The sequence below is a fragment of the Balaenoptera physalus genome (genome assembly GCF_965194825.1).
Source record: "Balaenoptera physalus genome assembly, chromosome: 13".
Lineage (NCBI taxonomy): Eukaryota > Metazoa > Chordata > Mammalia > Artiodactyla > Balaenopteridae > Balaenoptera > Balaenoptera physalus.
The window spans coordinates 69,468,288-69,493,670 of record NC_138892.1 but is presented as its reverse complement, the minus strand read 5'-3'; the positions used below and the strand labels follow the sequence as shown (position 1 = coordinate 69,493,670).

The 25,383-nt window shown below is 38.2% G+C and overlaps 1 protein-coding gene across 1 annotated transcript in view; it reads right to left on the bottom strand.

Annotated features, from left to right (window-relative positions):
* The window catches only part of NELL2 (neural EGFL like 2), a 601,925-nt gene that overhangs the window by 168,598 nt on the left and 407,944 nt on the right, over window positions 1-25,383 (bottom strand). The window lies entirely within an intron of this gene.

Sequence of the window (25,383 nt, the reverse complement as noted above, 5' to 3'; positions counted from 1 at the left end):
ACCAGGGTTCTTGGCCTTCCCCAATCAATAGAAATTAACTAGAGGCCAGACAAGAAATTCAGGCAAGGCTTTATTGGGGCCGGCTGCAGGAGGGAGAGAAGACAAGTAACAGGTTCCCTTGCTCGCTCTCTGAGGAGAGGCGAGCTGGTTCCTTATGAGGGTAGGGGTGTGCCCAGGGGTCGGGTCAGAAGGGTGGCTTAGGTGTTCTGCCTACCCCTTTGTGGTGTTGAATGCAGGGGGCTTGCGCAGTACCCTGCTTTTGATCCCGACACCCAGTTTTTGCTCCCGGCTCTTCAGAAATGGCAGTTGGGTTTGTCTTTTTGTATCTTTTGGTCCAGATTTTGACCCAACTGCACATGCACGCAGTTATTTTTAGTCCCATGCAGTTTCTTTGTCTTCCGTTCCTCGAGGAGAGGTGTGTCCAAGTGCAAACACTGCAGCTCTGCAGCAAAGCTTCCCAGTCCGCAGGCCTGTCTCATAAATGGTCAGTGAGGTATGAGAATCAAGAGGGTGGTGTCCCAGAAGCTAAATCATGAGAATTTTTTAAGAAACATCGATCAGTGTGTCGAATCTGCCAATTAGTTGGGTAAGATGGAGACTGAGAATGGTCATTGGGTTTAGCAAGGTAGGGGCCGTGAATGACCTTGACAAGAGCTATTTTGTTGGAATGGTGAGTTATAAAAGCCTGATTAAAGTGGGTTTTAGAAAGAATGAGAAAGGAGGAAGTGGAAACACTGAGTTTCTGTGGTTCTTTAGTGAAGCTCTGGTATAAGGGAGAACAGAAAAATGAGACATAACTGGAAGAGAAATGAGGGTCATGAGAAGAATTGTTATGATGGGAATTATTACTTTATGCTGTATGTTGATAAGCATGACTTAGTAGAGAAAGAAAGATAAGGGATAATTGCTGGATGAAGTTCTTGAAGAGATGAGAGAGTGAGGTATTTAGAGCACAGTTGGAAAGAGTGACCTCAGAGCCATGGTAAAAGGTGGGAGGGCAGAGTATATGGGTTTAGATCTAGTGAAGTAGGTAGGTATAGTGTGAGCTGGTGGAAGGCCTCATTGGTTCAGTGCTTTTTCTTTTTTCAACGAAAAAGAAAACAGCATCAGGTAAGAGGGGACAAAAGGTGCTAGACTTCTGAAGAGAGAGGGTAAGTTGTGACATAGTTGTCTGAGAGGATGGGAGAAAGGCTAGGGAAATGTTATCAGGTTGGCAGACAACAAAATTCAGTTTGAATTTAAGCAGAAAAAGTCAACATATTGACTTCTGTAAGATGTTATGGAAACATCTTACAGAAAAACCCGAACAAAGTTTTTGGCCAACCCAATGGTTTATCTTTTCTCCAACCATGACATAAACTGTGAGTATAGATTGGGAATAGGCAGAGAGTTGGAGTTAAACAGACTTCTGCCAGACAAATATGTTGCAGGGAGAAAAAGGCACAAAAGATGAGAGTATACAAAAAGAAAAATTAAAGTGATGGAATATGGGATGTAAGCATATAAGGAAATATAAGATATAAAAAATTGAGAAATACTGTAAAGGTGATCATTTGATTGTACGTCTCTGTGAATAGAGTCACAGAAGTTTTGAAATTTAGATAATAGAGTAAGCCAGTTAATGTATTATAATCGGAGAGAAAGAGTGTTGGAATTTATATTATCAACGTTGTGCAGTTTTCAGCACTAACATGTCCTAGGATTTCCTATGAAAGGGGAATGTGGCATAAGTACTGATAAGATGAGAATATTGAAGAAGAGATTAAGGTGCCCAGGGGCCAAGACATTGGAAGGATCATCCATATGAACACTGAAATCACCAAGATTTAGGACTAGGTGGAGGAAACTCTTCCCAGTTTCAACAGTTGGTCATATATTTATGGCAAAAGCATCCTTGGAGATAATACAGGGAGCCAAATGCTAAAATAGCCAAGAAATGAGGAAGAATGGCGTATAGAGGACTCTGAAAAAAAAAATGTTTCAGGATGTCACCAGGGGTTTTTACAGATGTACAGAAGAAGAAGAAATGGTCTAGAAATAACCGTAGAGAGCAAGAAGGACAAGAATTTCACTTGTCTGAGAGGGAAATGATGATTTAAGAGGAAACCTTAGTTCAATCAGAACACGAAGGCCAAGAGAACATTCAAAGAAGAGGATGATGTGGAAGGGGTTGGTAATTTGCTGAGGATGGGCCATCAGCATGAAGCAGACTAATGCAAGATGCGACTGAAAATGTAGCTAAGGACCAATCATGGAGAACCAGAAATAGGGGGGTTTAAAAGAACTGTAAAGGAATACTAAATAAAATTCAGAGACAATTATAGAAAACTATCCTAGTAAAATACAAATTTCCCAAGTTTTTTTCCCTTATTTTTTATTTTTTAAAAATTTTTATTGGAGTATAGTTGATTTACAGTGTTGTATTAGTTTCTGTTGGTTAGAAGTCTAACATGGATTTCAAAGGCTTACAATCAAGGTATAAACAGGGCTGTGTTCCTTTCCGGTGGCTCTAGGGAAGAATATATTTCCTTACTTTTTCCAATTTCTAGAGGACTCCCACATTCCTTGGCTTATGGGGCTTTATTCCTTCTTCAAAGCCAGTGAAGTTGCATATTTCTGACCATTCATCTGTAGTGAAACTTCCTACTGGCCATATCTTGGAAAGTTTCTATGGAAACGACTCATATGCTTAGATTGAGCCCACTCAGACAATCTAGAATAATTTTCCTATCTCAAGGTTCATAACTTAATCACATTTGCAAAGTCCCTCTTGCCATGTAACACAGCATATTCATAGGGATCAGGACATGGACATCTTTGGGGGGCCATTATTCTCCCCATCACACACCATGGAGGTGCTCTGGGCCACCCAGCCTCTTAGGGATTGTCCTGATTGAAGGGTGTTCCTTCTTTTTAATTATCTTTATTTAGTATTCCTTTTGTGTGTTTCCAATCACTCTATTGTTAACTATTTAGATTTAACTATGCAAATGCAGAACTATTTGCTCATAACCAATGCCTCTCCTCTTACACTTCCCCTATCTTGAAGTTTCTATTCTGATTCATTTATAATGTCTATTATTCTTGAGTGGTTTTTCTCCGACAGGGTGGTATCATGGTATATTCTTTGAATTGTGTATCCTCAAACTTTTCATCATAACTAGTGGAGAATATCATGCTCAGATATGAGATTCCTAGGCTGGAGTCCTCTCTTCTCATCAGTCTGTAAGGATTTTTTCCCACTGTGTCTAGTTTTATTGCTGCTACTGAGAAGTCTGATACAAAATTGCTTTTCTTTTTAAGTGTTTTCATTGTTATTGGAAACTTGTATGTTTTCCTCTTATTCTCAGAGTTCAGAAATTTTACCAGAATATGCCTAGGTGTATGTTATTTTTTTTTCAGCCATTCCTTCCTAGAGCTCAGCAAGTCCTTCTAATCTCTAGATTCAAGTCATTCTTTAACTCAGATGAAATTAATTCCCTCTCCTCTTCCTCTTCCTTCTTCTTCTCTTCTTCTTCTTTAAATTATAACCTATCTTCCATATACTCCATTACCTTCTTCTGGAATTCCCATATGTCTATGTTATGTTTATTAAATCTGTCCTCCAAGTCTTTTACATCTTCTCTGATGGTTTGCATACGTTTGTATTTTTTTTCTGTATCTTGAAATATTTCTTCTACTTAGTTTCTCAAGCTTCAATTTTGGTTCTCAGTAATGACAATTCTTTTTTAAAATTCATTTATTAAATATTTAAATTGAAAATCAGTCCTTTGAGAGGCTATAATTGAATGTCTTTAAGGACACTTAGTTTTCCTTAGAGGAGTTGCCACACATAGATATGTTTACAATATGGGCTTAGAAAGAGCTTCTAGTCGTCCTTGAGCAGTAGCATTCCCTTGTGTACTGCTGAGAGTATAGCAGTTTCTGTTGCTGTGGGCTAATTTGGGAAGCTGTCAATCCTGTATCGGGGTTCCAAGAAGAACACTGTGCTCTGTTGCCTCCCAAGCTATGAAGCCTGCTAGTCTCTAATTTCAAGAATAGAGAGGGTTCAGCCCACTGTGAAACTCTGCTGGCTTAGAAGGTGAGGCTACCAGCACATCCTTACAAGAACAATCAAGAAGAATGTTACCACTGTTGTTTTGTTTTATTCTTTTTGAAAGTCTATGGATCTCTAAGGACCAAGATCAATCAGGATCCAAGAGCCACTTTTCCCTCTCTAAAATGGGAATAATATTCCTGAGAGAAAGAAAGCTATATGTGTAAAATGCAAAAATAAAGTTAAATGCAATGTGAAAAATATATGTAGTTGATTGATAGATGAATATATTTCCGTATCTTCCTCTTCCTCCCGGATTAAATTTAAGAAACTGTTAATTATCTTCTAGTTTAAGCCAGACAATCTTATATACATTTTCATGTATATTTATTTTATTTCCACAAAAAGACCCATGAACAAACAGTATTCTTTAGAGATAAGAAAAATGTTGCTCCGAGCTTCTATAAAGTTTTTACAGAATTCAAGCTCAGATCTTTGATTCCAGGTCCAAAGTGCTTTCCACTATTCCACAGAATTGCCCTTACAATGTAATATTATGTGCTCTGGCTTTAAAGAATGTCAATTCAAGGGCTGTCCATTCTGAAAGCATTTATACACCTTTTGCAAGTCATAGCATCTTTTATTTAATGACATGCAATAAATTTATGCTTGACTTTATTTTCTGAAAAAAGTTTCTCTGTTGACAAATTTAAATATTTTCTTCTGCCAGAACGTCAATTCTTAACTCCCCCATCTTCTCTCTCCCTTTTTTTTTTTTTTTCCCTCTAATGCCAGGAAATTTAATTCAGCCAAATTAAGACCTAATTATGGTAATCAAATCATCTTGAGTAACTAATAACACTGGATCCCTTTACTTCCTAAATTTAAGGGATCTTCTTCTCTTTCTAACATTTTTTTCCTGAAATCATCAAATAATTTTGAATAAATAAATTTTAAAAATCCACAATAAATAAAAATGAGTTGTAACTTTCTGCAATTTTGACAGATATTTTAAGTGGTTCTGGGTCCAAAACATTAGAGAACAGCTGGGTTAACTAAATAATTTTGGGGGTAATTTGGGGAATAGATGAGGAGTAAGACAAAGAGAAAACTAAACTGCTCTCCTGAAGAAATTAAGGAAAATTTACTAGGGTTGGAAGAAAGTGATTTCGGGAGGAAAGACAAGGGAGAGGAGACTGAATCAGAGAGAAAAGAGTATAACAAACACTGGAAGTGTAGAGCTCAGATACAAGAGATGACCAGTGAAGATCCCTCAGGAGATCTCATGCATATGTCTAGTCCAATAACCCTTGATGTAGAGCTCAGAAACTGACATGGGGGGTGCACTGGCCAGCTGACCTCCTTTACCTCTCCCTCAGCTCCTGTTGCTAGACTTATATCACTTGGCCTTTCACTAATGAAATCACATCAAGACAGCTATAGCACAGCTACCAGCCACAGCATCCCCCTGGAATATGGAAACTCACACCTCCTTGCCACTGTGACCTGTTACTTCTCTTTTCTCCCTGAAAATACAGGCTGTTTTAACTTCCTGCCTGTTTTGTGCTGGTCTCAGCCTATCAATAACCAATGTCATGATTGGACCAGTCCTTATGCTCTTTATTTTGATTATAAGACATCCTTTAGTAACAACCGTCAGGAAACTTTGAAAAAATAAAGGTTTATTACTTACAGAATCTGGAAATTATAATAGCACACCTGGGACCACACAGTGAGGTAACAGGCAGGCCTGGGGTTCTGTTTTTATTGGGGGTGAGGATACAGGCCTAAGATTTCAAGGACTCAATCTTTATTGGTGAATTTAAAACGTAAGAGCACGAATTTAAAGGTTAGGAAGAGAATTTTTAAAAGTGGCCCAAATGGTAAGCTATCAAAATCAACCAAGATCTCTAAAACAAAAGAACCTCAGTTGGGGAGGTAGCCTGGCTCTTCATACAGTTGGATGGTTGGCAGTGTGTTTATTTGAGATAGCTGTCTTTGAAATGGATGCCTTTTTTGAAATGGATACCTGGACAATCAAAGCTTACGTCAAGAACTTGCATTACAAAAAAGAAAAACAACAACTGTCAGGGCTTACACAACACTGCTTATCTTAAGCTTCTCCAAACCTAGAGGAAGCAGCATGTTAACATATGGCCTCAACTTTAGATGATGGCTTGTTCAGCTCTCCCAAGAACTCTCTTATGGTGTTCTGTTGGGACCAAGGTATCCTCATCACCCAGGATTCTGCAGTTCTGGTAATTTCCAAATAGGGAATAAAATGTCTCTCTGTGTAGGCAACCCCAAACTCACTTGAAAACTCTTCTAGGCCCCCTTCTTTGACTTGGAGTAAAAAGCAGGTGTGGTCCACAGGAAAGGAGAGCAAAAGTTCAATTATTCCCTCTGTAAGTTTATATAATTCTTCAATTCTTGTTTCAAATAGACTGGAATGTTTGATAAGAGTTCATGGTCACAGACTAGTTCTTCTCCCTTTAAGTATATTCAGCATGGATGTCTCAGCACCTCTTATTAGACTTTGGGAGAAGTTATCACCAATTGTCCTCAAAAAGCCCAGATGTACAATTAGTTCTCTGAGAATAGACTCTGAGACTCCGAGATTTGCATGCAGGAGGTATATGGGGAATGTACTCCAGGCTTACACCTATGAGGGGTGAGTGAAGTGGAATGGGGCACAGGAAGAAATTAAACTGTGAAGAAGTTGCAACAAAAATTTCAGTTAATCCTACAGGGAGCTCTGGAGCTGGGAGAGCCCTTCAGAGTTACCCCAGATTGGAACAAGGACTTGAACCCTGCATGAAGGGGACATAACTTTGGGGGATGGAGGAGAAGGAAGAGATAGAAGAATGAGTTACTAATCAATTCAATAACGTCCTCAATCTTTTTGGTCTTTTATCTTTGACTCGCCTTTTTCAATGGCAATTTGACATGTCATTCCACCCAATTTTAACTGCAGAAAATAAAATATACCATCCTAGGTGAATGCCAAATTGATTTCCTTAAGCCTTAGTGCCACAAATGGAAAAGTATTCAAAAGGCACACCAAAGTCAGAGAAGAGGAGATTGGCTCAAGATGGCAGAGTAGAAGGTCGTGCACTCACCTCTTCTTGTGAGAGCACCGAAATCACAACTAACTGCTGAATAACCATTGACAGAAACATGCTGGAACTCACCAAAAAGATACCCCACATCCAAAGACAAAGGAGAAACCACAATAAGATGGTACAAGGGGCACAATCATGATAAAATCAAATCCCATAATTGCCGGGTGGGTGACCCACAAACTGGAGAACAATTATACCACAGAAGTCCACCCACTGGAGTGAAGGTTCTGAGCCCCACGTCAGGCTTCCCAGACTGGGGGTCCAACAACAGGAGTAGAAATCCCCAGAGAATTTGACTTTGAAAGCCAGTGGGATTGGATTGCAAGACTTCCATGGGACAGGGGGAAACAGAGACTCCATTCTTAGAGGGCACACACAAAGCCTTGTGTGCACTAGGACCTGGGGGAAAGGAGCAGTGACCCCATAGGAGACTGAACCAGACCTACCTGCTAGTGTTGGAGGGGCTCCTGCAGAGGTGGGGTGTGGCTGTGGCTCAATGCAGGGAAAAAGGTACTGGCAGCAGCAGTTCTGGGACATACTCACTGGCATGAGCCTTCCCAGAGGCTGCCATTAGCCCCACCATACAGCCTGTAGTCTCCAGGGCTAGGTGACCTCAGACCAAACAACTAACAGGGAAGGAACACAGCCCCACCCATCAGCAGACAAGCAGATTAAAGTTTTACTGAGCACTGCCTTGTCCACCAGAGCAAGACCCAGTTCTACCTACCACCAGTCCCTCCCATCAGGGAGCTTGTGTAAGGTTCTTATACAGCCTCATCCACCAGAGGGCAGAGAGCAGAGGCAAGAAGAACTACAATCCTGCAGTATTCAGAACAAAAACCACAATCACAGAAAGTTAGACAAAGTGAAAAGGCAGAGTATTATGTCCCAGATGAAGGAACAAGATAAAGCCCCAGAAAAACAACTAAATGAAGTGGAGATAGGCAACCTTCCAGAAAAAGGATTCAGAATGATGATAGTGAAGATGATCCAGGATCTTGGAAAAAGAATGGAGGCAAAGATCAAGAAGATGCAAGAAATGTTTAACAAAGACTTAGAAGAATTAAGAACAAACAGAGATGAACAATATAAAAACTGAAATGAAAAATATACTAAAAGGAATCAATAGCAGAATAACTGAGGCAGAAGAATGGATAAGTTACCTGTTAGACAGAATGGTGGAATTCACTGCTGTGGAACAGAATAAAGAAAAAAGAATGAAAAGAAATGGAGACAGCCTAAGAGACCTCTGGGACAACATTAAATGCTCCAACATTTGCATTATATGGGTCCCAGATGGAGAAGAGAGAGAGAAAGGACCCAAGAAAATATTTGAAGAGATAATATCTGAAAAATTCCCTAACATGGGAAAGGCAACAGTCAACCAAGTCCAGGCAGCACAGAGAGTCCCAGACAGGACAAACCCAAGCAGGAACATGTCAAGACACATAGTAATCAAATTGACAAAAATTAAAGACAAAGAAAAAATATTAAAAGCAACATAGGAAATATGGCCAATAACATACAAGGGAACTCCCATAAGGTTATCAGCTGATTTCTTAGCAGAAACTCTTCAAGCCAGAAAGGAGTGACATGATATATTTAAAGTGATAAAAGGGAAGAAGCTACAACCAAGAATACTCTACCCAGCAAGGCTCTCATTCAGATTTGACATAGAAATCAAAAGCTTTACAGACAAGCAAAAGCTAAGAGAATTCAGCACCACTAGGCCAGCTTTGCAACAAATGCTAAAGGAACTCCTCTAGGCGGGAAAGAGACTAGCAACTTAAAAAAACCTTGTACATATATAGACTGCTATATCAAAACCTCATGGGAACAGCAAACCCCAAAATTACAATAGATACACAAACAAAAAGGAAAAAGCAAGCCAGACACAACACTAAAGATGGTCATCAAACCACAAGAGAAGAGAACAAAAGAGGAAGGGAAGAAAAAAGACCTACAAAAACAAACCCAAAACAATTAGGAAAATGACAAATGAATGTACATATCAATAATTACCTTAAATGTAAATGGATTAAATGTGTCAACAAAAGAGATAGACTGGCTGAATGGATACAGAAACAAGACCTGTATATATGCTGTCTACAAGACATCCACTTCAGATCTAGGGACACATACAGACTGAAAATGAGGGGATGGAAGAAGATATTCCATGGAAATGGGAATTAAAAGAAAGCTGGAGTAGCAATATTCATATCAGACGAAACAGACTTCAAAATAAAGACTATTATAAGAGACAAAGAAGGACACTACATAATGATCAAGGGATCAATCCAAGAAGAAGATGTAACAATTATAAATATCTATGCACCTAACATAGGAGCACCTCAATATATAAGGCAAATTCTAACAGCCATAAAGTGAGAAGTCAACAGTAACATAATAATAGAGGGGGAATTTAACACCCCACTTTCATCAATGGACAGATCATCCATACAGAAAATCAATAAGGAAACACAGGCCTTCAATGACACACTAGATCAGATGGATTTAATTGATATTTATAGAGCATTCCATACCAAAGCAGCGGAATACACATTTTTCCCAAGTGCACACAGAACATTCTCCAGGATTGACTATATGCTGGACCACAAGGCAAGCCCTGCTAAATTTAAGAAAACTGAAATCATATCAAGCATCTTTTCCAATCACACTGCTATGAGATTAGAAATAAACTACAAGAAAAAACTATAAAAAACACAAACACGTGGAGGCTAAACAACCAATGGATCACTGAAGAAATCAAAGAGGAAATTAAAAAATACCTAGAGACAAAATGAAAGCACAATGATCCAAAACCTATAGGATGCAGCAAAAGCAGTTCTAAGAGGGAAGTTTATAGCAATAAAATATTACCTCAGGAAACAAGAAAAGTCACAAATAAACAACCTAACCTTACACCTAAACCAACTAGAGAAAGAATAAACAAAACCTAAAGTTAGTAGAGGAAAGAAATCATAAAGATCAAAGCAGAAATAAATGAAATAGAAAAAAGAAAACAATAGCAAATATGAATGAAACTAAAAGCTAGTTCTTTTAAAAGATAAACAAAATGGATAAACCTTTAGCCAGACTCATCAAGAAAAAAAGGGAGAGGACTCAAATCAATAAAATTATAAATGAAAAAGGAGAAATTACAACAGACATCACAGAAATACAAAGGATCATGAGACCACTACAAACAACTGTATGCCAATAAAATGGACAACCTGGAAGAAATGGACAAATTTTTAGAGAGGTACAGTCTCCCAAGACTGAACCAGGAAGAAATAGAAAACATGAACAGGCCAATCACAAGCAGTGAAATTGAAACTGCGATTAAAAAACTCCCAGCAAACAAAAGTCCAGGACCTGATGGCTTCACGGGTGAATTCTATCAAACGTTTAGAGAAGAGCTAACACCTATCCTTCTCAAACTGTTCCAAAAAATGGCAGAGGAAAGAAAACTCCCAAACTCGTTCTATGAGGCCATCATCACCCTGATACCAAAACCAAACAAAGATACCACAAAGAAAGAAAATTACAGGCCAATATCACTGCTGAACATAGATGCAAAAATCCTCAACAAAATACTAGTGGTCCAAACCAAACAATACCTTAAAAGGACCATACACCATGATCAAGTGGGATTTATCCCAGGGATGCAAGGATTCTTCAATATCTGTAAATCAGTGTGATACACCACATCAACAAATTAAAGAATAAAAACTATACGATCATCTCAATAGATGCAGAAAAAGCTTTTGACAAAATTCAACACCCATTTATGATAAAAACGCTCCAGAAAGTGAGCATAGAGGGAACATACCTTAACATAATAAAGGTCATATATGACAAACCTACAGCTAACATCATACTCAATGGTGAAAATCTGAAAGCGTTTCCTCTAAGATCAGAAACAAGACAAGGATTTCCACTCTTGCCACTTTTATTCAACATAGTTTTGCAAGTCCTTGCCATGGCAATCAGAGAAGAAAAAGAAATAAAAGGAAACCAAATTGGAAAAGAAGTTAAACTGTCACTGTTTGCAGATGACGTGATATATTACATAGAAAATCCTAAAGATGCTACTGGAAAACTATTAGAGCTCATCAATGAATTTTGTAAAGTTGCACGTTACAAAATCAATACGCAGAAATCTGTTGCATTTCTATACACTAACAATGAAAGGGCAGAAAGAGAAATTCAAGAAACAATCCCATTTACCATCACATCAAAAAGAATAAAATACCTAGGAATAAACCTACTTAAGGAGACAAAAGACCTGTACTCTGAAAACTATAAGACACTGATGAAAGAAATCGAAGAAGACACAAACAGATGGAAAGATATACCATGTTCGTGGATTGGAAGAATCAGTATTGTCAAAATGACTATACTACCCAAGGCAATCTACAGATTCAATACAATCCCTATCAAATTACCAATGGCATTTTTCACAGAACTAGAACAAAAAAAAATCTTAAAATTTGTATGGAGGCACAAAAGACCCCGAATAGCCAAAACAACCTTGAGAAAGAAAAACGGCTCTGGAGGAATCAGGCTCCCTGACTTCAAACTATACTCTAAAGCTATAGTCATCTAAACAGTATGGTACTGGCCTAAAAATAGAAATATTGATCAGTGGAACAGGATAGAAAACCCAGAAGTAAACCCACTCACCTATGGTCAATTTATCTACAACAAAGGAGGCAAGACCACACAATGGTGGGAAGACAGTCTGTTCAACAAATGGTGCTGGGAAAACTGGACAGCTACATGTAAAAAAAATGAAATTAGATCATTCTTTAACATCATACACAAAAATAAGCTCAAAAATGGATTAAAGACCTAAATGTGAGGCCAGACACTATAAAAAACTCATAGAGGAAAACATAGGAAGAACACTCTCTACCATAAAGTGCAGCAATATCTTTTTTGATCTCTCTCTCAGAATAATGGAAATAAAAACAAAAATACACAAAAGGGACCCAATTAAACTCAAAAGCTTTTGCACAGCAAAGGAAACCATAAACAAAACAAAAAGACAATCCACAGATTGGGAGAAAATATTTGCAAATGATGTGAACAGCAAGGGATTAGTCTCCAAAATTTACATACAGCTCATGAGGCTTAATATCATCAAAACAAACAATCCAATCAAAAAATGGGCAGAAGACCTAAATAGACATTTCTCCAAACAAGACATGCAGATGGCCAAGAAGCACATGAAAAGAAGTTCAACATCACTAATTATTAGAGAAATGCAAATCAAAACTACAGTGAGGTATCACCTCACATGAGTCAAAATGGCTATCAACAAAAATCCACAAACAATAAATGTTGAAGAGGGTGTGGAGAGAAAGGAACCCTCCTATGCTGTTGGTGGGAATGTAAACTGACACAGCCACTATGGAGAACAGTATGGAGGTTCCTTAAAAAACTAAAAACAGAGCTACCATATGACCTTTCAATTCTACTCCTGGTCATATACCCAGAGAAAACACAATTCAAAATGACACACACACCACAAGGTTCATTGCAGCACTATTTACAGTAGCCAGGACATAGAAGCAACCTAAATGTCCATCAACAGAGGAATGGATAAAGAAGATGTGGTACATATATACAGTGGAATATCACTCAGCCATTAAAAAGAATGAAATAATACCATTGGCAGCAACATGGATGGACCAAGAGATTGTCATACTAAGTGAAGTCAGACAGAGAAAGAGAAATATTGTATGATATCCCTTATATGCAGAATCTAAAAAGAATGATACAAATGAACTTATTTACAAAACAGAAACAGACTCACAGACTTAGAAAACGAACTTATGGTTACCCTGGGGGAAGGGTGGGGAGAAGGGATAGTTAGGGAGTTTGGGATCAACATGATGTACACACTGCTATATTTAAAATGGATAGCCAACAAAGACCTACTGTATAGCACAGGGAACTCTGCTCAATGTTATGTGGCAGCCTGGACGGGAGGGGAGTTTGGGGGAGAATGGAGACATGTATATGTATGGCTGAGTCACTTTGTTGTGTATCTGAAACTATCACAACAGTGTTAATCAGCTATACGCCAATATAAAATGAAAAGTTAAAAAAAAATAAAGCCTTTCATAATCCAAAAAAAAAAAAAAAAAGCCAGAGAAGACCATTAGTCAATGACCATGTCTTCCATATTAGTAGGAACATCATTCAATCTAACAGTCACAACCAAAGGGTACATTCCTATTGACCCATTGCAGAGGCTTTGAATTTATTACCTCTCCTTCCTCTAATTAGACCTTTGGAGAGCTAAACAAATAATATAATCAATTAGAACTTAGAGTAGAAAGTCGCTCTCAAAGGGCAGCGTTACATTTTCTGTCAAGATTTGCTCATTGCTCCTAATTTAAAAAGCTACACTCCATTTTCAGTGTCTGCATGGGCATAGACTACACCACAGAAATAAGCATTACTGAAACGTATTTTCCTCCATAGCACATCTAACATAGATTCACATTAAAAGTCAGTCTTACTCAAATGATTTCTGGTAATGGCACTTTATATTTAAATTGCATAAATGCTTTTAAATCTGGGACTTGCTCTGTGGCTTTGGGCAAATCACTTTCCCCCTTGTCTCAGTTTATCTATCTTAAAAGACATTAGGGGAAAGAGAGAGTTGAGAAAATTAATACCTGTTCTGTGCAACAACCAGATTTGTTCTGAGGATGAAATGTGTGAAAGCAAACAAAACAAACAGCAAACAAACAAACAAACATAAAACCATTCAACAGTCTTATTTAGATGATTTGCTCAATGATACTATAGTATGATATAGGGGTTCTTAAACTGCGTATACATTGCATTGGAATTACTTATAGTACTTATTTCAAATGAGATTCAACAGATGCTATTGCAAGAGATTCTGATTCTGTAGTTCTGGGATGGAGCCCAGAAATCACCATTTATAACAGCTACCGAGACAATTCAGATCCACATGTGCAGAAATACTCAGAGTAGCATAATTATGGCACCCATATTTCCTTTCCTGCTCTGCTGGTTATTGGTATGTGGCCATGGACAATGGCACTCAATGGTCCTGAGCCTCAGTTTCATCACATGAACATCTGGAATTAAATGGATCTTACTTGAAAGAACTGCATTAAGAAATGAAAAGGATATTCTTTGTAAGATGCAAACCACTCTGTAATGATTATTAGTAGAATTTTATGTCCTTATTCCTGGAAAAAGAGAGTTTAGCAGGAATGGGTAGAGATGTGGTTAAAGTGATATAGCTCTGGAAAGGTTAGGTGAGAAATAGGCAGAAAAAGAACATAGGTGACATTCTTCTTGGAAAGGTAAGAGTGAGTAATGAAATAAAGAACTAAAATGTGGTTCTTCTCAAATCTGCTTACTTCCAGCAGTATTCATTTTAATGACATTCCAGATCAGGACTACTATTACTACTTCTGTGTAGGAGTCATGATTTTTAATAAAAATGCATCCTACCATGATAAGCAGTATAAAATACAGTTTTTGCTCCAAGGCAATTTTCCACTAGTATGTTTTGCCTTAAGTTTAAAAGTAGCAATAGCCATATACTCACCAGAATGTACATATGAATTCATTATGCTCAAGTGCACAAAAATGACTTCCAGCTCTGATTAAACCAACTCTCCATTACTCCTTTCTCTAATAATCAGCAAAATTAAGTAGGCTAAAATTACTACTACATTTGACAGGTATTTAAAATCAAAAACACTATCACACTAACCTTGCACTTTTTGATATGTGGAAAGTGTTCAGATTTCTCTTTGTTCAATCACTACCACACAGCTTTGCAGGTGATGAATAACTTTCTTCCAGTTACTTAGCCAGCCTTAACATTTATTGAGCACATTCAAGGATAGAAAGCTCTATGAAACTGAATTTGATAGGAAAGGGTGGTTATTGATACACTCATAACACCCTCAGTAAGACCTTAAAGAACCATAAGATCTAACCTTGAGAAGTTCTGCAAAACTGTCAATTACTCCTTGTAAACTGTGCATCTAAATAGGAAAAACATGTATTTCACTGTCAGGAGGATGCAGAGCTTGACTGAATCTTTTCCTGGGCTTATTCATCTCACTGAGGTTAAAAATGGGCTGTTGACTTTTCTCACTCCATACAGTCTGTTGAGGAAAACTAGCAGAGGTACCTGCCCAATAAAAAGCAGGCTAAGGTTATTATGCTATAAAAAATGAGATGCTGGAAAAGTTTTGACAACATGTAGCACTAATTAGCGAGCACCACTCAGAATATAAAGCAAGTTACCATTATATGAAACATTTAAAAGTTTGTGTCCCAAATCTCATCTCAGGTTATTCTGCCATTAAGTGCAATGCTGGACTAGCACGCTATTAATAGTACCTCGTTCTCTGCAAATAAATGACATCTTTGAAAACATATTCTTTCAGAAGAATCACTGAAGACAGCTGGATCATTTTAGGGGCACTGATGTATTACTCATTAGCAGAAAACAGTATCATGATGCAGAGGAAAAAATGAATTGGTTATAAGGTAACTTTTGGTTCTAAAATTGTCATATTAAAATTCAGTCATTATCTTTCTCTATACCCCAATCTGGAAACTAAGCCTTGTGTTTATTGAGGAGCAATTAAAACTGTGAGAGGACCCAATGCTTAGTGAAGTAAGTGGCACAGGGTAGGAAATCAATAAATAGTTCTGTACTGAAGAAATAAATTATTTTTTGCTTTTGATTTGTCAGATTGCGATATTTATAGTAATAGATCTGCTGACAGCTTGCACAAACAGGTAAATATTATTAATTGACATTAATTTAACAGTTCATAGTCAGTAGAATGGATCAAACAACTTCTAGAGGACAATGATGACCAGTGTTCAAACTCCAGGAGAGAAATTACAGTGCAGAGTCAGTTTTTCTCATGACCAGTTCATTGGATTGCTCTCAAAATGTCCTTATCGTGTTATAAAGACCTTAAAACACTTGGAAGGGTGTTTTATTGGGGCCTACATGGTACATAAAAGTATCTTTACAAATGCTTTTTTCCAAAATCATTAGTTCTGCAAACAAGTGTATTTAACCCATTAATTGCCCCACACTCTTTAGCCTTCTTAATCGTGAATGACACTACAGTGAGGCGGGCTCTGGTTTCAGATTCCTGTGTTTAATCCTGGCTCTGCCCACTCATTAGCTGTGACACCTTATGATGTTCATTTCAGCTAACTGTGCCTCAATTCCACCATCTGTAAAGTGGGCCTAATGAAAGCACTGTTGTAAGGATCAATTAATTGCACTAGTTAATTAATAACATGTGAAGCCCCTAAAAAGTAGAACAAAGTATGCACTTCATAAATATTAGTTATTATGGTTATTCATGGTTTATTTTAATACAAAAATAATTTGTTTCTCACATGGATAGATATCATAAAAGTGAAATAAATATGCAAAAGGCAAATCAAAATGTAATATGTGAATTCATGATCCATGACTTGATCTTGATCTATTCTATCTTTTGGTTTTCATTTTACCAGCCTCAAAGTCTCTGAGACTTATTTTGGATAAGAACTTATTTTGATGATACCTTTATTATATTTCAGAATGATCAACCCATAGCTATATGGGCATCTTTGTGGGATCATTTGCATTAACTGTTAACTAATTTTCTGAGTTTATAAAGAGTTGCTTTTGCTCTCCTGGGTCATAAGCTCAGAATTCCCTTCTGAGTTAATGTACATCCAAGAGCTCAGGAATCACCTTGATTCCTCCTCTCCCTTATCTTCCACATCTAATCCATAAATCCTGATAGTTCTGTATTACTGATTCATCCACTTCCTTCTCTCTCCAGAGCCTCCATCCTATTCCAAGCCAAGATCCTCTCTTCCTCATTTGTCTCCAGTCACATCTGCCTTCTATACTCTTTAGATATTCAGGCTTTTGTATTTGCTGTTCTATGTCTGGAATAACTTCTACTTGAACATCTTATAAGGTTGTCAATTTTTCTGCTTTGCTATGGGCTGAATTTTGTCTCCCTAAAATTCATATGTTGAAGCCCTAGTCCCCAGTGTGATGGTATTTGGAGACAAGGCCTTTGGGAGGTAATTAGGTTTACATGAGGTCAGGAGGGTGGGTCCCTTATGATTGGATTAGTGCCCTTATTAAGAAGGTACACCAGAGAGTTTGCATGCTCTCTCTCTCTCTCTCTCTCTCTCTCTCTCCCCCCCCCCCCCCTTCCTTTCTCCCCCTCTCCCCCCACCATGTGAGGCCATAGCAAAACATCAGCCATCTGCAAGCCAAGAAGTGAGCCCACACTGGAACCTGACCATGCTGGCACTCTGATCTCAGACTTCCAGACTCCAGAACTGTGAAGAAATAAATTTCTCTTGTTTAAGCCATCCAGTCTATGGTATTTTGTCATGACAGCCCAAGATGACGGAAACAATTTCCTATACAGCATATATCACAATCTGGATTTATCTTGTTTATTTGTTTAGCTCCGTAAAGGCCAGAGTTTTATCGTCTTATTCACTGCTCTACCCAGCAGCTAGAACATTGACTGACACACACATAGTAGATACTGAACAACAATCTTTGAATACATGAGCAGTGATGCACTGATGAGACCCTTCTTCCAGATGTGATATTTTTCCTTCAAGGAATATTACTTGAGAGGTGAAATACCAAAGTTTTAGTGAAAATCCAGTTTATAGTCCACCGATTGAGTCACAGATTCTACTCCATTCCATTTCTAGGCAAAGAGAAATAAACCTCCGGTAACTAGTTGCATACTCTTTTTAAAAAAATGTCCTAAAGTGTAGAATCTATGTGTGACTCTCAATACTTTATGGCTAGGATACTATGCTTATAGCAGGGAGGCCCAGTTTGCCAGTGTAAGTCTTTTTTTATTTTTCTCTGGAATCCAGATTTGACTAAATACTTCTGAAAGACTAATGAGAATGGGTATGACATCAGTTTATTTGCTTTGGGAACTGAGAGTAAAGTCCTTGGGGGAAAAATGTTAATCTAAGGGAATAGAGGACTGAGGTTCATAAATTTGGACAAAGGAAAATGGGCCATTATTGAAAGCAAAAGCTAACGACAAAAGGGAAGAGCCATTTTGGGTTGGACATAAAGTTTCTAACCCTGCTCCTAAGGGCAAAGGAAAGGAGAACATATCAAAATTCCAAAGACACCTTAAAGAGCTGTTTCACTAATGTGGAGACAGTGGAGGCACAAGGCAGCTCTTCTCTGTAGCCTATGATGAGGGCAGTTTGCAGGACAGTGAAGGGTGGACTTCCCATTTGTAATTTTTGTTGTAGCACAGTGCGAACCTAGCAGCTCCAACAGCAAAACAGAACAATGAACATCTGGAAAGGAGCCACCACAGAGGAGGACATTCTGTCTTGGTGATTTCATTCATCTCTGGCCTCTATGGCAGCAATCATTGTGTCAATGCCAAACAGGGCATGGCAACTGAGAAATAGTCCCCAAAGACTCTTGGATCATTATGGGTTTAATTAAGGTGACCTGTTAAGAATGGAGAATTGATTCTATTGTTGGAATTCTAATTTTTAGCTCCAGGCTATTGTACTAGATAATGCACTTCTGGTGCATAACATCAATCTTCACTGGGACTTTGGTCCTCAGTCTTGGAAATAAATGGCTGCTTAATAAATCAGCTCTGATATTCTATCTCACGTGATGACTACTCTAAAAATATTCATATAGTGTTTTATAGTGTACAAAGCCAATCTGCCCAGCAACTCAATAATGAGAGTAAAGTTTGGGTTTTAGGGAAAGAATTCAGTGAATTCAAAGGGAGAGCCATGAACTTCATTTTAATCCCTGGTTCTTCTTAATCAAAACTTCTCACAGTGCTCAGCAAATGCAAATAATTTTATTCTCAGTTGTTTCTCCCACTGTCTCAGGACACCATTCAGGACCTCAGGGGAACAGAGATAATTCAATGAGATACACTAGCATCAATGGGACCCCCTTCCCCCCACTTCATTCAGGCCTGGACCCTGAGCAACCTTAGGTCATTCTGAAGAACCAGCAGAAGAAAGCTGTAATTAGGTACAGAGGACTTCTATGAAAAGGAATCTATGTTCAGGCTCAGGCTGTCTTATCCTGACTTTGTAGAAGTGACATATTTGTAAAATATTAAAACAACCTGCCCTTGATGTTCATACATTATAAAATTGTACAAAATATTTTTTTTAATTCTCACACTAAAAAAATTTAAAAATACACATTTTCACTAATTGAAAGGAGAGAAAATTTATATATCTAATTTATATATCTATATATATACACATATATATTTTGTCCAAGGAGGAGAAATGTAGCATCTAAGTCCATAGTTTTCTCCTTATTCTATTAGGATCTCCCATTTTACAGATGAGAAAATTAAAGATAAAAGAGATTTTATAACCAATAAGTGATAAAACCATATCTTTATCTCCAGAATTATCATCCTCAGTTTGGGAGGGGGTCCATTTTGGAACTCCAAGCTAACTCCCAGTTATGTAGTTTTCCCTCACACTCTTCCCCAAAGGAATATGACTCTTAGGCATTGAGCTGCTCTCTTCTGAAATTGCCATTAGTCTTTTTTTTTTTTTTGAACTAAATATCAGAGCACCAACTGGCCTTTCAGTTCTACTAGTCCATCAATGTGCTCTTATTTCTATAGCAAGGATTTCATCTTTAGCCCAATCTATGTATAGCTGACATTCTGGTAAGTCTAGAAAACTTTGGCATGGCACTGACTGAAGTCTCTTTTCACAGGGTCTGAGAGGCCTCCTGGAAATGTGTTCGTATAAAGGGAAGAAGGAAGCAGGCATGACACACTTGTAACAAAGCCTTTGTCATTGAAAGAGAATGAGCATTTTGAGTACATAATGGCTGTCACTCAGATCCATCACTAGCTCAGATGCATGTCTAGAGAGACAGAATATGATAACTAAAAACTGAAAGAGCAGTTTTACATAAAAGCTCTGAAAATGTTGGTGTACAGGCAGTGCTGCTTGGGGACCCCTCTGACAAATTATAACACAAGGGAAGAGTGGCGTTCCACCTCCTGCCCATTTATCTACTGTGGACCTGAGTGCATTGGCAGTGGTGCCTGGGGGAGCAATGGCAGAGTTTTCTAGAAGATTATGGTGCCCAGAGGGATCTTTGGAACCTAATGGAGCAATAGCAGAGTCCCAAGGGGGCATAATTGCATGTGAGAACACATTAGATAGCCCTTTGGGTTTCTTAGAACTACTTGGGAGTGAATATTGCAGGAGCTGAATCGACAAGTGGGTGCAAGAGCTAATGAAATTTATTTATAATAATTATATGTTTTAATTATTATAAATAAGAAAGTATAACTTTATAAAGATTAACCTCATTCTCTACTCACAAGTTGGGGATGCCTTGGAAACAAAGATTAAGCTTTTCTCTATTTTAACTTCTGTCAACTGAGCATGTAGAACTATGGAGGGTGGAATGGGGGAAGTACCTTGCCAGCTAAAGAATGTTACTTGCCATCCAGCTCTACAAGGATTGAGTCATTAACCACTGCAGTCATTGACCTTCAACACCCCCTGAAAGGAGTTCAGGGTAGAGATCAGGAATGAGGCACTCCGTGCTCTGGGAAAACTGGCAGAACAGGTCTTCAGATAGATATTTTCAGAAGAAATTTTTTTAAGAACCTGGATTCTTGCATCTTCCCATACTTAGAAAAATATTAAAACCATTAACTAAGATGCCTGTTCCTCATGACTAGCAACAACCTTCTCCCAAAATGTGAGTTTGGTTGCATGTACCCTCTTCACCAAAATCACCTATATACTGACCTCCTCCCTTACCTCTTCTGAAGTTTCTCAGAGCTATCTGAGAGGTTGTCTCCCAGGCTATAGTCCTCAGTAATCACTGAATAAACTTGACTCACACCTTTTATGTTTGTTTTTCTGTTTTTCTTTAGTCAACAACCTTTAATTAGGCAACACATTCCCAAGCCAAGACCTTGGGACCTTCCAGGATAAAATCTGAAACTGGTCCCCATATATGGCAGGCAAGGGGAGTCCCAAGAAAAAGGCGGACCATTCCAGACTGGTAGGTGGCAGGTTTAATACTCAAGGGAATTTACAGACAGGACTTGTCCTGGGCAGCCAAAAGATGAGTAGATCTCCACCCTCACCTGCCAGAATTTTAAAAGTTTATATAGAGGTCTTAATTGGGTTCAGTCACATATACCACCCAGATGGTTTCAACAACACCTTACTCTCTCAGGGCTGCGCCCTTGAAAGCAGCTCCCCCTGTGGGAATGGTGGACAGAATGTACATTCCAACACCAAGGGAGGTGGTGAGGATCCCGATTGCCCTGCCCAGGTCCAGCTCTTGGGTCAATTGGTGGTCATGTCCTCTTGAGGACCTCCTTCTGCAGCCACAGTTTCTAAGGTTTTTAATAAGGAAGTAATTGTAATATATGCAGTTGCTTACATCCACTGCTTGTCCATGCAATTCCAGGGTTCTATGACACTTGCCAGTTCCTGAGGCCGTTTCTTCTACTAGCGTTTTAGCCAATTATAAAAATGAGAATTAAACGTAAATATAATAGTAAAGCAATAGGTAGGAGCCTGAGACTCAAAACATTCCATCTTCTAATCTATTACCAAGGAAATCAGCCAACATATTCCCCTTATGTAAGGGGAAATGAGTACTTCTGGCATATTTATATATGTTATGTGATTGTGTTATATATATTTTAGCCTGCATGAACATGTTTAAATGTATTTTTACTTTCATGTATGTGTGCATATATTTTAATGTATTTTCAAAATCATATCCCCATTTTCTGTATCAGCTCTTCAACAGTGACTGTATTTGCCTCTTCAGAAATATTTCCATGGAATGTTATTGTCAGGTTTTTGGGACTTTGTTTTTAATGGATAAACCATTTTTGTCCTAGGTTAATGGAGGACATGCTATCCCACTGATTATTTTTTAAATTCATAAATCTATCAAATTAGGAAAGTTTGACATTGTCAGAAAGTTTAGAAGAAGAGATGTAGAGATCATGTGTTTGTTAAAGAAGATAGCTTTAGATATTTTTTAAATGAAAAAAATGCTTAGTTCTGGGCATTTATACAAGTACAAATATGAAATTATAACGGGCAAGGTGATGTGGTTCAACATAGGTGCATTAACAAAATCACAAGTCAAAGTTACATTTAGATTGTGCCACCCTTTTGTCTAGTTTCAGGGAAGAAGCATTTTAAGGACCCAGGTCTTCTTATAGAAGACATAAAAAGTAGCTTTGACCTAGGGCTGAAAATGTACATTAGAACAAAAATGTTCTAATTTTACAGGCAAAATTAGAGGGTGAAAACCATTTAAAATATTCTGAATTTTTCTGATTGAGATTCAGGGGATTCTGTGTTTGGAGACTGGAATTGGTGGAGAGTCTAAGTTTAACTAACATGGAGAGATGCTGGTGTTCTCTTAGCCTCTGAAGACAGAAGAAAGAGTAATGAACTGAGAGGGAAAGAGAGTATTTGCAGGCCGACCAGACTCTGCCATATGTGCACGTGGCATAATCATGAAACATTTAATAGATATTTTATTCTAATTTTATGGCACATAAAGTTGGTTAATATTGGCAAGCATGTTGTAATAGTAGCAATTCCATTACTTAGTAACCATTGATCTTGAGTTGGACCCTTTGCTTTTCTGAAACTTAGGTTCCCATCTGTAAAATGAAAAAAATCGTTATCTCTAAGTATCATTAAATTCTGAGGATTAAAGGAGAATATATGCAAGTTTTATATGAGTGTAAAATATCTTTGATGAAAACTACGTTTAACATTGATGAAAACTACATTTAAACAAACACTTGATCAGTGTGTCCCCACACACAGACAAACAGAAAGGCTCAGGACCTTCCTACAAAGTAGCAGTGAGGAAGGGAAGTAGAGAGAAAGAGGAAGGAAGGAAGGAAGGAAGGAAGGAAGGAAGGAAGGAAGGAAGGAAGAGCCCAGAGACAGTGACAGAGACATCAATGATTTTTGGACAGGGGATCTTACACATTGGAAGCAAAAGAGTCCTGGAGCGACACCCCATCGTGGATGGCAGGTGGCAGGCAGGACATGGCAGCAGTTTTTCTACCAGGGGAAGAGAGAGGTTACCAGTTATAGGGGAAATTGATGTCAGGTTGGCTCACTGGTTCCAGTGAAACCAGCAGAGGAGCATGCACCTTACCACCCCTTTGATAAATTATCATAGTGGAGACATTCTGATCTAAAGATTAGAACAGTCACTAGCTGGGTGGGGGGCAAGTAGGCATTTACTGATTAGACTCTATGATTAAGATATGGAATCTAGAAAAATGGTACAGATAAACCTATTTACAGGGCAGGAATAGAAACGCAGACATGGAGAACGGACGTGTGGACACGGTGGGGGGTGGGGGGGAGGGTGAGATGAATTGGGAGATTGGGACTGACATATATACACTATCATGTGTAAAACAGATAGCTAGTGGAAACCTGCTGTATAGCGCAGGGGTCTCAGCTTGGTGCTCCATGGTGACCTAGATGAGTGGGATGGGGAGGGCGTGGGAGGGAGATCCAAGAGGGAGGGGATATATGTATACATATAGCTGATTCACTTCATTGTACAGCAGAAACTAACACAACTTTGTAAAGCAACTATACCCCAATTAAAAAAAAAAAGATGGAAGTTCTGTCATGTGAGTAGGGTGTAGGTGAGGCAGGGGCTTTTTGAGCAGAGGATGTACGGAGAGCAAGAGAACAGCTATCTTGGGTGGCCTGATCATAGCGGAAGGAAGGAGGGAAGGAAGGGAGAAAAAAAAGAACGGAAGGGAAAGAAGAAATCAGCCAATCTAGTTGATGACATATTTCCTCTTAAAAAAGAAAAAAAGAACCAGATTTAAGCTGAATTTAGTCAAACTGTTTCTTGTAAATAGACACAATGCCATCCATTGGTGAGCTCCTATTTGAAAGACTAAACTAAATAAACCATAAGAAAATTCTATTAATTACTCGCCATAAGTTGAGAATTTTTTCAAACAAGCAGAGAAAAAAGCTAGTTTATTCTCTGTGAATGTATCTTTCTACGAAAATTAATAATAAATATAAATAAGGTTACAGGTGGAAAGGAGTTTAAGCCTCTTCAGAATAAACTTTTCGAGATGTCCTCAGGCCCTTTAGCAATATAAATAATTGACACCTAATTATAAATCATTTTGGTCTGTTCAAAAGTAGGTCCCAAAGGGCTGCTGGTAAGCAATGCTCTTTTGACTACTTCTAATTATTGTATTAATTAAAATTTAATTGGACAACCAAGCTCAATTTCAATTAATTAATTAATTAATTACCTAATATAATAGCGAACCAATTGCATTAATTTTACAATTAATCAGATTAGCTTCCTCAGGAAACATGAATTACTGTGGTGTTAATGGTGTTAACGCAGTTGCATTTACTTTCACATTTTGCCCTTTAATTCTCAAATCTTTCACATTTGTAATCCTCCCACTTCTTATTTTCTAACTCTGTCAAATCACAGCACTGGCGTTTGTCTTTAGTTTCCACATCCAAGCTCAAAGCAGGTTTGTTCAACCAGCTTATTCATAAATATTTGAACTTCACCAAGATGTGTCATTTTGGTTGAATTATTTACAATAGAGATAGAGACAAGACACACTGTGACTTCTAGGTCATAGTCCTCGTTTTAAGACACAAGAAGAACTAATATGAAGAGCTTGCTTAATTTCCAGGGCATTTTGCTAGTCTATTTAACTTTCTAATTCTCTTTCATACTTAGGAAATGTGCTTGGCCTAACAGTTGCTTTCTTCCCAGGAATCCCTGGAAAAAGTCTAAGGTGTAAGCAAAAGTAGTGAAGTTGAACAATTTCAGCTCACTCTTGGCTTTAATTAAAGCTTCTGATCTATTAAAATGTCAGGAACAGTGCTGTGTCTTATCTGTGGCCTCATTACAGACATCCACTCATCCATCAGAGCAGAAGTCTCGCTATGATATTTTGCTTTGGTCACAGTGAAAAGAGAGGTGAAGTAGGAAAAAGGGATTCTCAGCCAGGGAGTAGTCCCTCAACACAAAGATAAAACAGTGGAGTGGCAGCTGGGGCTCAGAGTGACCTTGCAGATTAGTTTCCTTGCCCATCCCCATCCCAAACA